Here is a 13,682-nt window from a genome sequence, read left to right on the forward strand (position 1 = left end):
TATATATTGAGAGTAAAAACTGAAACTATACCAATGAATAATTAAATAATGGGCTTGGATTACGCTCTAGCACAAAGTCAAATTCACATTCCAAAACAGTGATAAGAGACAGGTGACAAGTGATTGATCTTTGTCAATTTCATTTGGGTAAAGCTCAAAATGTTCATCATACATTTTCTAGGATATCGTCTAGATTGAATCATTACCTTAAAAAAATTAAAATTAAAACTTAGGACTGCTTCTGTGAACAAAAACAATGTTTAGGAGAAATGTAAAAGTCTAAAGTGATGGGATCTTTCACTAATATGGTTTTAATTACTTTACTATTAAAACTGGACATTGGATCCAGAGTCCAGAGTTCTTTGCTCCTCCTGGAGTTTTACCCTGGATCTGTAAGAGTCTTCTCTGGGAAGTAACAAGAGCTATCTGTGATTTGGTAGAAACTTCTGGGCCTGTTTATTCTTCCCTCCATTAGCCTTCCCCTAGTTTTCTGCCTTCACCTACACTACTATGGTGATTAGGAACTTCAAGGAGGGTAATTATTAGAATTCTCCACAAATGACAGTTGAAACTACCTAGCTCTTTGAAAATCATTCCTCTGACTCTTCAGATGGTTTTAGGTACCTGGCTATGGCCCCTTGGAAAATCTTTTTTTTAAAATCCTTGTTTTAATTTGGTACTAAAAAACCATCATTAGAATAAGCTATACTTAAATAATTTCATCTACAGATATTACTAAAATTTGGTAGCAAAACCTGTTATTTTAAAGGAGGCAAGGAGTTCTATGCATTAGCAAATCCCCATGACAAAGGGAAGCCACAGTTGTTTTTTGTTGCTGTTAATCCTCACCTGAGGATATTTTTCCATTTAGTTTTTTGTTTTTGTTTTTGTTTTTTAGAGAGAATGGAAGGGAGGGAGGTTGGAAGGGAGACAGAGAAAGAGAGAGAGAGAAACATCGATGTGAGAAAAAAACATCGATTGGTTGCCTCCTGCATGAACCTAACCCAGGCTGGGAATCAAACCTGCAACCCAGGTACATGCCCTTGATCAGAAACGAACCTTTGACCCTTTTGTCCACAGGCCGACGCTCCAAACACTGAACCAAACCGACCAGGGCAGAAGCCAGTTTCTATTAATCCTCCACAACAACAAAAATCTGCTAATATGGATAAAGCATGACAAGCACCGCTGTCCAGTAAAACGCTGTACCAATGGGAAGATTGTATTTTGCACTGCCCAGTACGGTTGCCACTAGCCACACATGGCTACTGAGCACTTGAAACAGACTAATGCAACTGAGGAACTGACTTTAAATTTAATTTAATTAATTTTAAGTTATATAGCCACATATGACTAGAAGCTACCAGTGCAGGTATGTGAGTTTAATGTTAAAACATAATGAAGTAAACTCTACAGAAAGTGGGCATATTTTAGAATTCCCCACTTATTTTTATTTGTTGCTAGGAATTTTTACCTTTCATCCTAAGTACAGAACCAAAGTCCAGGGTAAGATGTGAGTGTAGGCCATATTTTTCTGACTTAGACCTTTCTTAATTAAGTGGAAGCCCACTATAATGTTGGCAGTAGAGTGTTGTGACTAAGGGTGCTGGCCCAGGCTCTGGGACTAAATTGGAACTGGGTTCAACTCCTGTCGTGACCACTTAGTAGTTGTAGGTCAGTTATTTAAACTCTGTGTCCCAATTTCTTTATCAGTTATTATCAGGGGTAATAATAGTACCTTTTCTCAAAGGATTGCTATGAGGATTAGAGAAGTTAATATAGCAAAAGTGTCCAGAACAGCAAGTGGCAATAATCTCAGTAAGTGTTAGCTATTGTTATTAGTGTACTGCTTACCCCATTGCTCTGTGTGTGTGCGTGTGTGCACGTGTGCATATAAAGTTCTCCCATCCTCAACGTAGATCAAGTCATATCAGGTCCTGTACTAGGTGCTGAGGCCAGGTAGGAAGGAAGAGAAGAAGGACAAGGCGCAGAGATACATATACTTGGATGTATCCTAGTAATTTATAAACTAACAAGAATGATTTATCTCTCCTGAAAAATAGAAGTCATGACCCACTCATTGCTCCCTCCAGTTCCAACAATCTATGATTCTACTGTTCCTAAGCAACACCTGTAAAGCAAGGCTGGCAGAAGACCCTTGACACCTACTTGTTGCTAAGTTCATGTAGGACTTTCCCAGGAACAGTCATTAGGACATGCACCTTTGTGGGAAATTCCAGATACATCACCGGAAGTCTGTTACTGAGGCTCTTCCGTAGCCCTATTTTACTAAACTGGCAATGAATTATTTGGTTTTAATGTATAACAAAAGTGCAGGATATATTATATTCATATCTCTACTTTAGTTATATTTTACCGTCTAAGTATATATTCCAAATACTGACAATAAATTTAATGGGAAAAGAGAAATTTCATAATAGAATTTCATTCGAAAGTATTTTCACTCCTCTCTCATTGAGTCATGATCAGTACAGAGCCACCTGACTATTTTTAAGCAGGAGTACACTTACATCATTGCCCTGCAGCGGGCATGTATTTTAATGGTAATAGCATCAGGATACTACTTCACAGTCTGAAAAGCACTTTCATGTCTGTTATCTCCTTGAATACTCTCATAAATCTCTTGAGGAAGCCCATTTTTCAGAACCCATGTGTGGCATGCTGCGACCACTATACGTATTTAATCATAATATGGATATTATTTAGTTTTCATTGCTGAACTTTTTTGCAACATATTACATGGTATTGATACTCGTGGATGACCTAAATGTAATACATTTTCAGAGGGGAAATTTTCCCCATACTTCAACCTTGGCAAAAAGAATAGGTTGTCCAATGGATGACCAACTGCTATAGAGCCCATGACACACCAGAGTTCAAATTTTCTCACCAAACCAAAAGATCCAGAAGCCAGAGTAGACCTCTTAGTAACTGGGACTCAGCTCTACAGTTGCATTTACAGCTTTAGCCATTATGTGTCTGCCTTTAACAGCAGGATCTCCACTGGTATAGTGCCTAGGATCAGACCTACTTTCTGTCCTTGTCAAAGCACCCTGTTCTGTGCCTTGGAGGTTGACTTGTATGGACTGCAATCAATGGACTTTCTTGCTCTCTGGTTTTCTGTTGAATCAACCAATGGGAAGCACCTACAGGATCTCAGAGAGCAAGAGAAAAGTGAAATTGGGGTTCATTATTTATTTTTTTATCCTCACCCGAGGACATTTTTGCATTTATCTTTAGGTAGAGCGGGAGGGAGGGAGGGAGGAAGAGATAGAAAAACATCGATGTGAGAGAGACACATCAACTGGTTGCCACCCACACAACCCCATCCAGGGCCGGGAACAAACTGCAACTGAGGTCCTTGCCTTTAGCGGGACCCAAACCCGGGACTCTCCAGTCCGCGGGCCGATGCTCTAACCGCTAAGCCAAACCAGCCAGGGCAATTGGGGTTCATTATTAATTCTCCTGACCCCTACCCTATCAGGTCATCGCACTTTGGTTGCATATCATATTGGACAGTGAGGGTACAGAGGCTTAATGTTAAAACAGAATGAAGTAAACCCTACAGAAAGTGGGCATATTTTAGAATTCTCTTGCTGAATGAACTCTTCTATAGCTATGGTCTTTAGGATCTAGTAATCATTGATTCCCTGCCCAGTTAACAGCCTCCTATTACTAGCCTTGGAGAATTGCAACCCTGTTGCTTTTCCTGCACCTTCCTTTGTAAGTAATCTCTTACCAAACTCGGCTCATGTATCCCATGTGAGTGTGCCTACAACAACTTCTGTAATAGTACCTGTTTCCGCGATCACTGAGGCAGTGTTCTCGCAGACTTCAGAAAATCTTGATTCAGAAAAATGATTATGTGCATAATGAAAAGTTTCCTGCAGTTTAATCCTTAACATTTATATAATTAATTAATCTCTAAGTAGATTCTGCTTATTTTTTTCTTTAGAAACATAGTCTACAAAAGAAGATACGTATGACATAGTAAAGCATAAGAAGTCTTTTCCTATAAATATTTTCTTGAATCGATATAGTTATCGCATAATTTAATACCATGGATTTAGTTTTTCTCCCAAATATTAGAACCAGATAACATTCACATTCTCCCAAAATACTATAGCTACATGGAGCCTTCATTTTTAAAACTTTTATTAGAACCTGGAATGTAAAAATAACTAATTAAATTAAAAACAAAGAAAATGAAATATGAAAAGGAAGTCACATACATTTGGGTTTTTTTCCTCCTATTTTCCATCTTACTTTTGTCCCTTTGACCTGTTACCTATTTATTATTGGTGCTTTCATTTACAATTTTAAATGAATGTTACAAGCTCAACATGCTTTGATTTCTATGTATATTGATCTATCACCCTTTTCTCATTCTTTCATTTTTCTTAAGAAAACTTTACATGTCTTCCCTTTACCCTCCTTTTATGTCCCTTGATTTCACATGTACATTGAGCATATTGACATATATCTTTTTGTTAAATTATTTTTCTTTATTGATTTTTAAAGAGAGAAAGGGAAAGGGAGAGAGAGATAGAAACATCGATGAGAGAGAACATCGACTGGCCGCCTCCTGCATGCCCCACACTGGGGATCAGGCCCATAACCTAGGCACGTGCCCTGACCAGGAATTTAACAGGCGACCTCTTGGTGCATGGGTCGACGCTCAACCACTGAGCTACACCGGCTGGGCTTGACGTATATCTTTTTTTTTTTTTTAACTTATCTTTATTGTTGAATGTATTACAAATGTTTCTCATTTTTCCCCCATTGACCCCCTCCTCCCCCCTCCCGCCCCCCTCCCACCTTTCCCCACACTGTTGTCTGTGTCCATTGGTTATGCGTATATACATATAGGTTCTTTGGTTTATTTCTTCCCACCCATCCCCCAACCCCCTTTCCTTTGAGGTTTGTAAGTCTAACAACCAATTTGTACTTCTTAATCCCTTCACCTTTTTCACCCATTCCCTCAACTCCCCTCCCATCTAGCAACCAACAAAATGTTCTCTGTATCTGAGAATGTTTCTGATCTGCCTGTTTATTTTGTTTGTAGATTCAACTGTTGATAGATATGTATTCATTGCCATTCTGTTTGTTCATATTTTTATCTTTTTCTTCAAAAAGACCCCTCAACATTTCATGTAACGGTTTGGTGGTGATGAACTCATTTAGCTTTTTCTTGTCTGAGAAACTCTTTATATGGCCATCGATTCTAAATGACAGCTTTGCAGGATAAGTAATCTTGGTTGTAGGTTCTTGGTTTTCATCACTCTGAATAGTTCTTTCTACTCTCTCTGGCCTGCAAAGTTTCGTTTGAGAAATCAGCTGACAGTCTTATGGGAACTCTCTTGTAGCTAACTAACTTCTTTTCTCTTGCTGCTTTTAAGATTCTCTCTTTGTCTTGAACCTTTTGCATTTTGATGACTATGTGTCTTGGTGTGGGCCTCTTGGGGTTCATCTTGTTTGGGACTCTCTGTGCTTCTTGGACTTGTATGTCTGTTTTCTTCACCAAGTTAGGGAAGTTTTCTGCCATTATTGTTTCAAATAGGTTTTCGATTTCTTGTTCTCTCTCGTCTCCTTCTGGCACCCCCAAGATGTGAATGTTGGCACGCTCGAAGTTGTCCCAGAGGCTCCTTACACTATCCTCATTGTTTTGGATTCTTTTTTCTTTTTGCTGTTCTGATGGGGTGTTTTTTGCTTCCTTATATTCCAAATTGATGGTTTGCTTCTTGGCTTTACCTACTCTATGATTGAATCTGTGTAAATTATTCTTTATTTCAGTTAGTGCCTCCATCATTGCTGACTGTGCATCCTTCATTTCTGACTAGTTCTTTTTTATGCTCTTGAGGCCCTTACTAAGTTCACTGAGGTTCTCACTAAGTTCATTGAGCATCCTTATAAGCAGTGTTTTGAACTCAACATCTGTTAGGTTGCTTATCTCCATTTCGCTTAGTTCTTTCCTTGGGATTTTGTTCTGTCCTTTCATTTGGGACCTGTTTCTTTGTCTCCTCATTTGGGCTGCCTCCCTGTGTTTGTTTCTGTGTATTACTTAAGAAGAGTTATGGGGCTATCTGAGACCAGATGCTGCTTGTTTGAAAGAATTTAGGAAAACCTGAAGCAGGATCCAAGACAAGCCAATCCTATGGTTAAGCAACTGGCAACAGCTTGGGTGGGCCTGAAAGTTGGGTGGAGCGGGGCCTCAGGGAATCACCAGGGTGGGGCAACCAGTGTGAGCCAGGTTGCTGGAGTCCCAGATATGTCAGCTGTCTGCCGCCCCAGGGAAGGGCTCACCAAAGGAACAAAGGCCTCTGAACAGCGTGTTTGTCCCGGAGAAAGCCCCCTCTCCAGCCCTCGCTCCAGTGCCAAACAGCTCAGTTCTTCCCTGTATGTCTCTGGTGCCCCTCAAGCTGCCTCCCCTCCAAGCTTAGGGGGAGTAAGTCCGATAAGTCTGTGCGTGGGCCCTTTAAGAGGAGCTGCCTGGGGCTCCAGCCGCCTCAGCCTCCCTGAGCCTCAGTTCCCGCTGGTTTTTCCAGCCAGAAGTTATGGGGACTTCTCTTCCTGGCACTGGAACCCTGAGCGGGGCACCTGGTGTGGGACGGGGACCCCTCAGTCCTCAGGGAGGACCTTCCCATCCGAGGTATCCTCCTGATTTTTATCCGCCACACATGGGTGTGGGACCAGCCCCTCTGCCTCCTCCCCTCCTACCAGTCTGGAAGTGGCTGCTGCTTTAATTCCGTAGTTGTAGGACTTCCATTCAGCTTGATTTCGGGCGGTTCTGAATGATGGTTGTTCTGTAGTTTAGTTGTAACTTTGATGTGGTTGTGGGAGGACAGGATACCGCGTTTACCTAGGCTGCCATCTTGACTGGAAGTCCAACATATATCTTTTTATTATAGTTTTTTTAGTTCAAGATTTGGATAGCTGACAAAGTATTAAGGGTTCACTATGTACTGCATAAGTGTGTTATATATGCATTATCTCATGTAATTATCTAATCTGTGAGGTGGTACTGTTGTTATTACCAATTGAGACTTAGAGAGTAAGGTCAAGTTAATGATTAATATTTGAATCCAGGTCTGTCTTCTTCCAGGGCTTTCCCTCTTGGACTTGCCCAGTATTGCTTTCTATATAATCAAGTGCACAGAAGTTTCTGAATTGACTGATTGGGAAACAATATTAAAGTTTGTGTTACAGCTCAGATTTTTTAACATAATTTTAATTTTAAATAATTTCAATTGTTCTCTGAAGTATTTGTCTCAAGGAGAGTCATAGATTTCCAAAAAGAGAGGAGAAAGGCACAAAGTAACAGGAAAGGAAAAAAGAAAAGGGACTAGCATTTATTGAGTGCTTACTGTATACTGGATGTTTGTATCAGGGACCAACTCAAGTTCATAGTTCTATATATTCTAAAATCCTCTCCTTTAAAAAAAAAAAAAAAAAAAAGTATAACTGTCTTCTCCTTTGCCATGAGTAAATGTCTTGCTCACAGTTCCTAAAGGTAACTATTTACCAAAGGTTGTTTTTGTGATTCTAAATGCAAGTGTTTAAATGCCTTAGTATGTAATACATCCAGACCTTGGAACTTGCAAATAATCAAAACACTGAGATATGCCCTGTCTCTTCATCTGTCTTGAGTTTGTTCTCTTAGTCATGATCATTCTACCTTTTCCCTCTTGAATATGATTCTTACTAGTAGAAGAGGTAAAAACAAGATAGGAATTGTCAACTTTTGTTTCCTCATTGTCATCTTCTCTTTATTCATTTTGTTTTTCATTTTGGATTTATAATTATTCTTCAACCTGTTTGCAAGCCACAGCGCACACTGAGTTAGGTTTCCTGACAATGTCCTTAACATTTCATATCCTTTTTCTCATATGCAAATATAGGTAAATTGGCTCATTAGTCAATGGGTTTATTTTTATTGATTGATTGATTGATTGATTGATTTCAGAGAGGATGAGAGAGGGAGAGATAGAAACATCAATGAGGGAGAACATCGATTGACCACCTCCTGCATGCCCCCACTGGAGATTGGGCCCACAATGTGGGCATGTGCCCTGACCAGGAATCAAATTGGCAACCTCTTGGTGCATGGGTTGACGCTCAACCACTGAGCCACACCAGCCAGGCATAGTCTATGTGTTTAAAGCAACAAAGATTTGGATTGAAAACCTCTAATTAAACAAGTAATGCATGCTAATAATAGAAATTTGAGAAAATTGCAAAGAACAATTATAACCACTGTTGACCATTCAAACCAATTTTTCTGTTTTCCAGTAATGCTTATATAATTATTTTATACTTATTAATATTTATATATTTAAAGGCAATAATGTCTATTTTTTAAGACATTTTAAATGAATTTATTTAGTTACTGATTTTCTTCTTCACATGGCAAGTCAGAGATAGGTCAGGAAATGTTGATTCTGTTCTGGAATATTAACACTAAAAACAACATACAGGGTGGTGCAGAAGCAGGTGTACAGTTGTTCAGATGGAAAATAATACAATAATTAACAATAATAGTGCAAGAATAAATTCTGTGTTTCACGTACTCACAACTATAAGCCTACTTTGGCCCCACCCTGTTTATTATTTATCATAGATTTATGAAGGTTACAGAGAAATTATTTCTTTGGTCATGAAATATGTTTAGACTTTGGCCCTGGCCAGTTTGGCTCAGCAGTTGGAGCATCAGCCTGTGGTCCAGAGAGACCAGGGTTCAGTTCCTGCTAACGGCACGTACCTCGGTTGCAGTTTGTCCCCGGCCCTGGTTGGGTTGTGCAAGTGGCAGCCACTTGATGTGTCCCTTTCACGTCGGTGTTTCTCTCTCTCCCTCCCTCCCACTCTATCCGAACAAAAACTGGAGAAATGTCCTCAGGTGAGGATATATATATATGTTTAGACTTTGATTTAATTTATATTTGAAGCCTCACAAGTTTCTGTTTCTTGATAAGTTTATAGTTATGACTCAAAATGAAGCATCCTTATTCATTTTAAACATATTTTAACTTTAATGGTTGTATTTATAAGTATCAGCATTCAGAAGGTGATCCAGCAACATGGAGGATTTGCCTTTTTGTAATTTTTTTTTTTTTATTGCTTGCTCCAGCATACTTCAGTATTATTAAGCATTCATAATCTTCTTTTTTAATTTTTTAAAATTGATTTTAGAGACAGGAAGGGGGAGGGAGAGAGAGATAGAAACATCGATGAGAGAGAACATCGACTGGCTACCTCCTGCATGCTCCCCACTGGGGATTTGGCACACAACCTGGGAGTCGAACTGGTGACCTCTTGGTGCATGGGTCAATGCTCAACCACTGAGCCACACTGGCCAGGCAAGCATTCATAATCTTAACCAAAAGTGTAGGTAGATGGTAAGCACTAAATCAATATTTTTGAATGCATGGTCATTGAGTGAAATGTTATAAGAAAAGATGAGCTAGATTGATGTGAAGATTTATTATCCTCTCACACGGAAGTTTTAGTAGATGGTTCATAGTTATGAGAGCAAGTTAATGGTAAAAGCACAATCATAGGTTCTCTTGATCTGATTTTAAATCACATACTTAGAATTTTAATTCCATTTAAAAGCTATCTAATTTTTTCAAAATTCTGATCAAGATCTCGGTGATAGAGTCCTATCCTGGGAAGATCGTTTTATGTTATTACTGTGAACAAGTAACTTAATCCCAGTTTTAAAACGATAATGATGCCCCATTAGCAGAAACCTCTCTCATGCTCTAAATACTACCATATGAATTTTGGCGAAATGACCAGAGGTTAGGGTGGCAGGCTGTGTTTATTTTGAGGCAAGAAAATCCCAACTAAAGAGAAGACAGCTTAGGAAACGTTCACCATCAATCAAGAAACCTCAGCAATAATGCTTAAATTAAAATTTTATTCAATTTTAGTCATACTGAAAACTTTATGTTTATGATATAAAATTCAAAATATGATCTATTATAAAACGTTTCTCTATTAGCAACCTGGGAAGATTTGTGTTATGTAATAAACACAAGCATTTGAAGGCCATATGGCCACATCGCCTCTTCCATTCCCCTTTTTCTCTGTGCTGGATGCATCTTGGCACGAAGCCCAGGTAATTTCCAGACTTTGGCAGTGCCCTGGCAGAGGCACAGCTGCTGCTGTCTCCAACGCTTGCCTACTAATTTTGCACAAACCACTTCCTCCTCCTGGTGAGAAGCTCGCCGAGCAAGGGCAGTGTGCCTGGAGGGCAGAAGTGGAAGCCCTTCTAGTGCTCCTCAGACCCAGCAGCCCTTGTGGGGGTGGCAGCAGTACCACCTCCCCGCAGTCCTGCCCACCTTGCCCCTTCACCCCTCGGCTCTTCCTCATCTTCCTCCACTTGACTCTCAATGTTTAAAAATCTTGCCTCATTTCCTTTCTGTCCTGTTCTAATAAATACTAGCTTTGACTTCTCATGCCTTAAAAGATCCAGTCAGTTCCCACGAGGGACCTTCCCCAAATCTGGACCAGGAAAGGAACTGAGAGCAGAGACAGAGGCAGAGATAGGGGGCTGCTTGCGTTCCCTCAGTTTCCACCTGCCAGCTTCTTCACTGTGCAGGGGCAGTCTGTGGGTGAGCGCACAGACACAGGTAAAATTTAGATATTTTTATCCTTCTACACTCTTCTTAAATATAGAGTCAGCTCTGATCATATTTGAATATAGCCCTGGCAATGATTTCTTTCCCTTTGTCCTTATGTCTCCCCATTTCTCTGCCTTTGTTGGTTGAGAGTGGACTTGGTACTCTTGGTGAGCAGAGGCAAGCCTCTTTGAGTACACATCTTTATACACACCTTGGGTGTCCCTCGCCTCTGCCCCCTGCCAGAGCAGGGCTGAATCACCAGTGGCTGGTGGCCTTTCCCTGCTCTGTTGACAGGTGCAGGGTTACCCCTCTAGGCGAGTGCTTGCACTCCCTTGGGAGGAGCTTTAGTGCATCTGGAATAACACTGTGAATTACTCTTGTTTTTGTCATCAGTGGTCACGCTACCATGGCTGTTCGCTCCTCCTGTCTGAATAAACAGCCAGCCTGTGGGGAGAGCATGAGGTGAGGACGAGGACTCATCCCAGCTCTGCCACTAATTAGTTGCACTGAATAAATCAGCAATCTCTCTGAGATTTGCTTCTTATATGTAAAACCAGTGAGTTGGGCTGTATTCCTTGAACGTCCTGTTATTCTTCGACCTCTTAAATATCAAATTGAATGTGATAACCATGCCGAAGTTCTCCTTAGACTCATTCCCAGGCCATTGGGAACAGGTTCACTTCATGTGCACTCTTAACCCCTTAACAATGGGAAGAAATTACAAAACAAACACATGTATTTCTAACTGTTTGTGTTTGAGCTCATTCTAGTATGATGTCATCAGGGAGAAACTCAGGATAAAAATGGACAGAGCGGAAATTTACCAAAAATTAATATAAAGTCCTGTAGTTTGATTCAAAGAACAAATTGCACAAATAGGTGTTTGGCTGAAATTCACATATACATTTGGGTATTTGCATTATCCTCAGGTCTAATGTGAGCCAAGAGCATAATGGACACCCTGGGCTGTAGAGGGTAACCATGAGTCCCAACGGCAAAGGCAGACTGGAAGGAACTGCTGAGGCAGAGCCAGGTCGGATAGTCTGAAGTCAGCAGTCTTCAGAGAGATCCGTCAGAGCAAGGTTGGAGAGGCCAAAGGCAAGAGACAGCTCAAGGTTGTGGCAGGAAATTAGCAAGAAAGCAAGAGGAGTGAATCAGTAACGTCAATACTTAGAGATGAGCACAAAAGGAACACTGTGAGGGGAATGGGGGTCCGTTCAGCAAGCAGCTATTGCTGTAACAAGTGAGCACAGCTTTGCTTTCTTTCTTTCTTTCTTTCTTTCTTTCTTTCTTTCTTTCTTTCTTTCTTTCTTTCTTTCTTTCTTTCTTTCTTTCTCTTTCTTCCTCTCTCTCTCTCTCTCCCTCTCTCCCTCTCTCCCTCCCTCCCTCCCTCCCTCTCCTCTTCTTCTCCCCCTCCCTCCCTCCCTCCCTCCCTCCCTCCCTCCCTCCCTCCCTCCCTCCCTCCTTCCCTCCCTTCCTTCCTTCCTTCCTTCCTTCTCCCCAACCTTATATTCCCACCCAACTGCCCAACCCCTACATTTCTCCATGCCCTAGAATTTCAGTTACCAACCCCTTATATTCTCTGGTCATTCCTGCCTCCCTGACTACCTTTCTTCTGTCTGTCTGAAATGTCTTCCTTGCAAAGGTTCATCTCAAGTCCTACCTCTCTCTTTCAGCCCAAGTTCACTACTCCTACCCCCAGCGTGTTGTGTATACACACACACACACACACACACACACAGAATATGGCCCATTTGTCATGGGGGAGGGCTGTCAGGAGGTGATTACCTTGATGTAATTATTAACTCCTTGACTAGTTTGTAGGCTTTGAAATGAAGGAACTGTGTCTTACGGAGACTGTATGGTGCAGGGGAGAATTTAGGGATAGGAAAAATAACCTGGTATTCAATCCTGGCTCTGTGACCTTTAGCACATAGCTGTCTCTAGGCCTTAGTGTCCTTCTTTGAATAACAGGGATAATAATTCCGTGCTCTCTCTTTCTTACCCAGGGGATCAAATGTTTATCAAGATCAGAGGCAACAGTATTTTTTAACCTGTGAAGCACTCTAAGAAAGTAAGGGGTTATCTTAAGAAGAGCCACCGTGTTATAAAAAAGGCAAGGGAATTTAGGAATCTGAATTTTGAGTTAGATTTTAATTCCTGCTCTACCACTTACTCCATATATGACCTTAGAAAAGTTTCTTACTTCTCTGTAAAGTAACAAGACTCTTACAAGGATTATTCGTGCTGGAGCTAGCTTATCCACCAGTTGGTAAGAGCCAGTTGTCAAATATTTAGTAACTTTGCAAGCAGGTTGTTAAACTGTTATTAGCTTGAAATCTGCCATGGTGGGAGTATTTATCCCAGGGAAATCACAAACAGTACAAATTGGATTGTTGGGGTTTTTTTCTAGAAAGCTGGTTTACCAGAACATCGCTGAATTATGTATACAGGGCTCTGTAAGCTGTAAAGCTCTTAGTCTTAATCATCATAAAAAGTAGCAATGGCAACAAGTAATGCTCTGTATCCACAGAACCTAGCCTAATGCATGGCATAGCTCTCAGCACATATTGAATAAATACGTCTTTAATTTAACTTGGGTTCACTCTTGTATTATTTTGATACTTCTGCCCCTAAGCTTTACCTGTCTTCAAACTCCTTTCTACAAGTGTCTTTTAAAAATCAGATAACAAAAATAAAAGCCTGGTTTAGTGCATGACACACACTAGGTCTTAAAACCTCTGTGTTAGCAATACTGCCCATCTATCCATTATCCCAAGGAAGTTATCTAAGTTATTCCTCTCCTCTCCCTTTTCCTTACCCTCCCCTATGTCTAAGCAATCACCGCATCTTACCAACTCCACCCCTTAAACCTAACCCCTCATTTTCATAGCCATCTCTCACTGTGTCCTCACATGGCAGAAAAAGCAGGGGCGCTTTCAGGGTCTCTCTTATAAGGCCCCAATCCCATTCATGAGGACTTCGCCCTCATGACCCAGTCTCCTCCCAAAGGCCCACCACCAAACATCAACACAACAA

The 13,682-nt window shown here is 40.7% G+C and overlaps 1 protein-coding gene across 1 annotated transcript in view; it reads left to right on the top strand.

Annotated features, from left to right (window-relative positions):
• The window catches only part of MAP3K13 (mitogen-activated protein kinase kinase kinase 13), an 83,335-nt gene that overhangs the window by 28,961 nt on the left and 40,692 nt on the right, over positions 1-13,682 (top strand). The window lies entirely within an intron of this gene.

This window comes from Molossus molossus, unplaced genomic scaffold (genome assembly GCF_014108415.1).
Source record: "Molossus molossus isolate mMolMol1 unplaced genomic scaffold, mMolMol1.p scaffold_m16_p_5, whole genome shotgun sequence".
Lineage (NCBI taxonomy): Eukaryota > Metazoa > Chordata > Mammalia > Chiroptera > Molossidae > Molossus > Molossus molossus.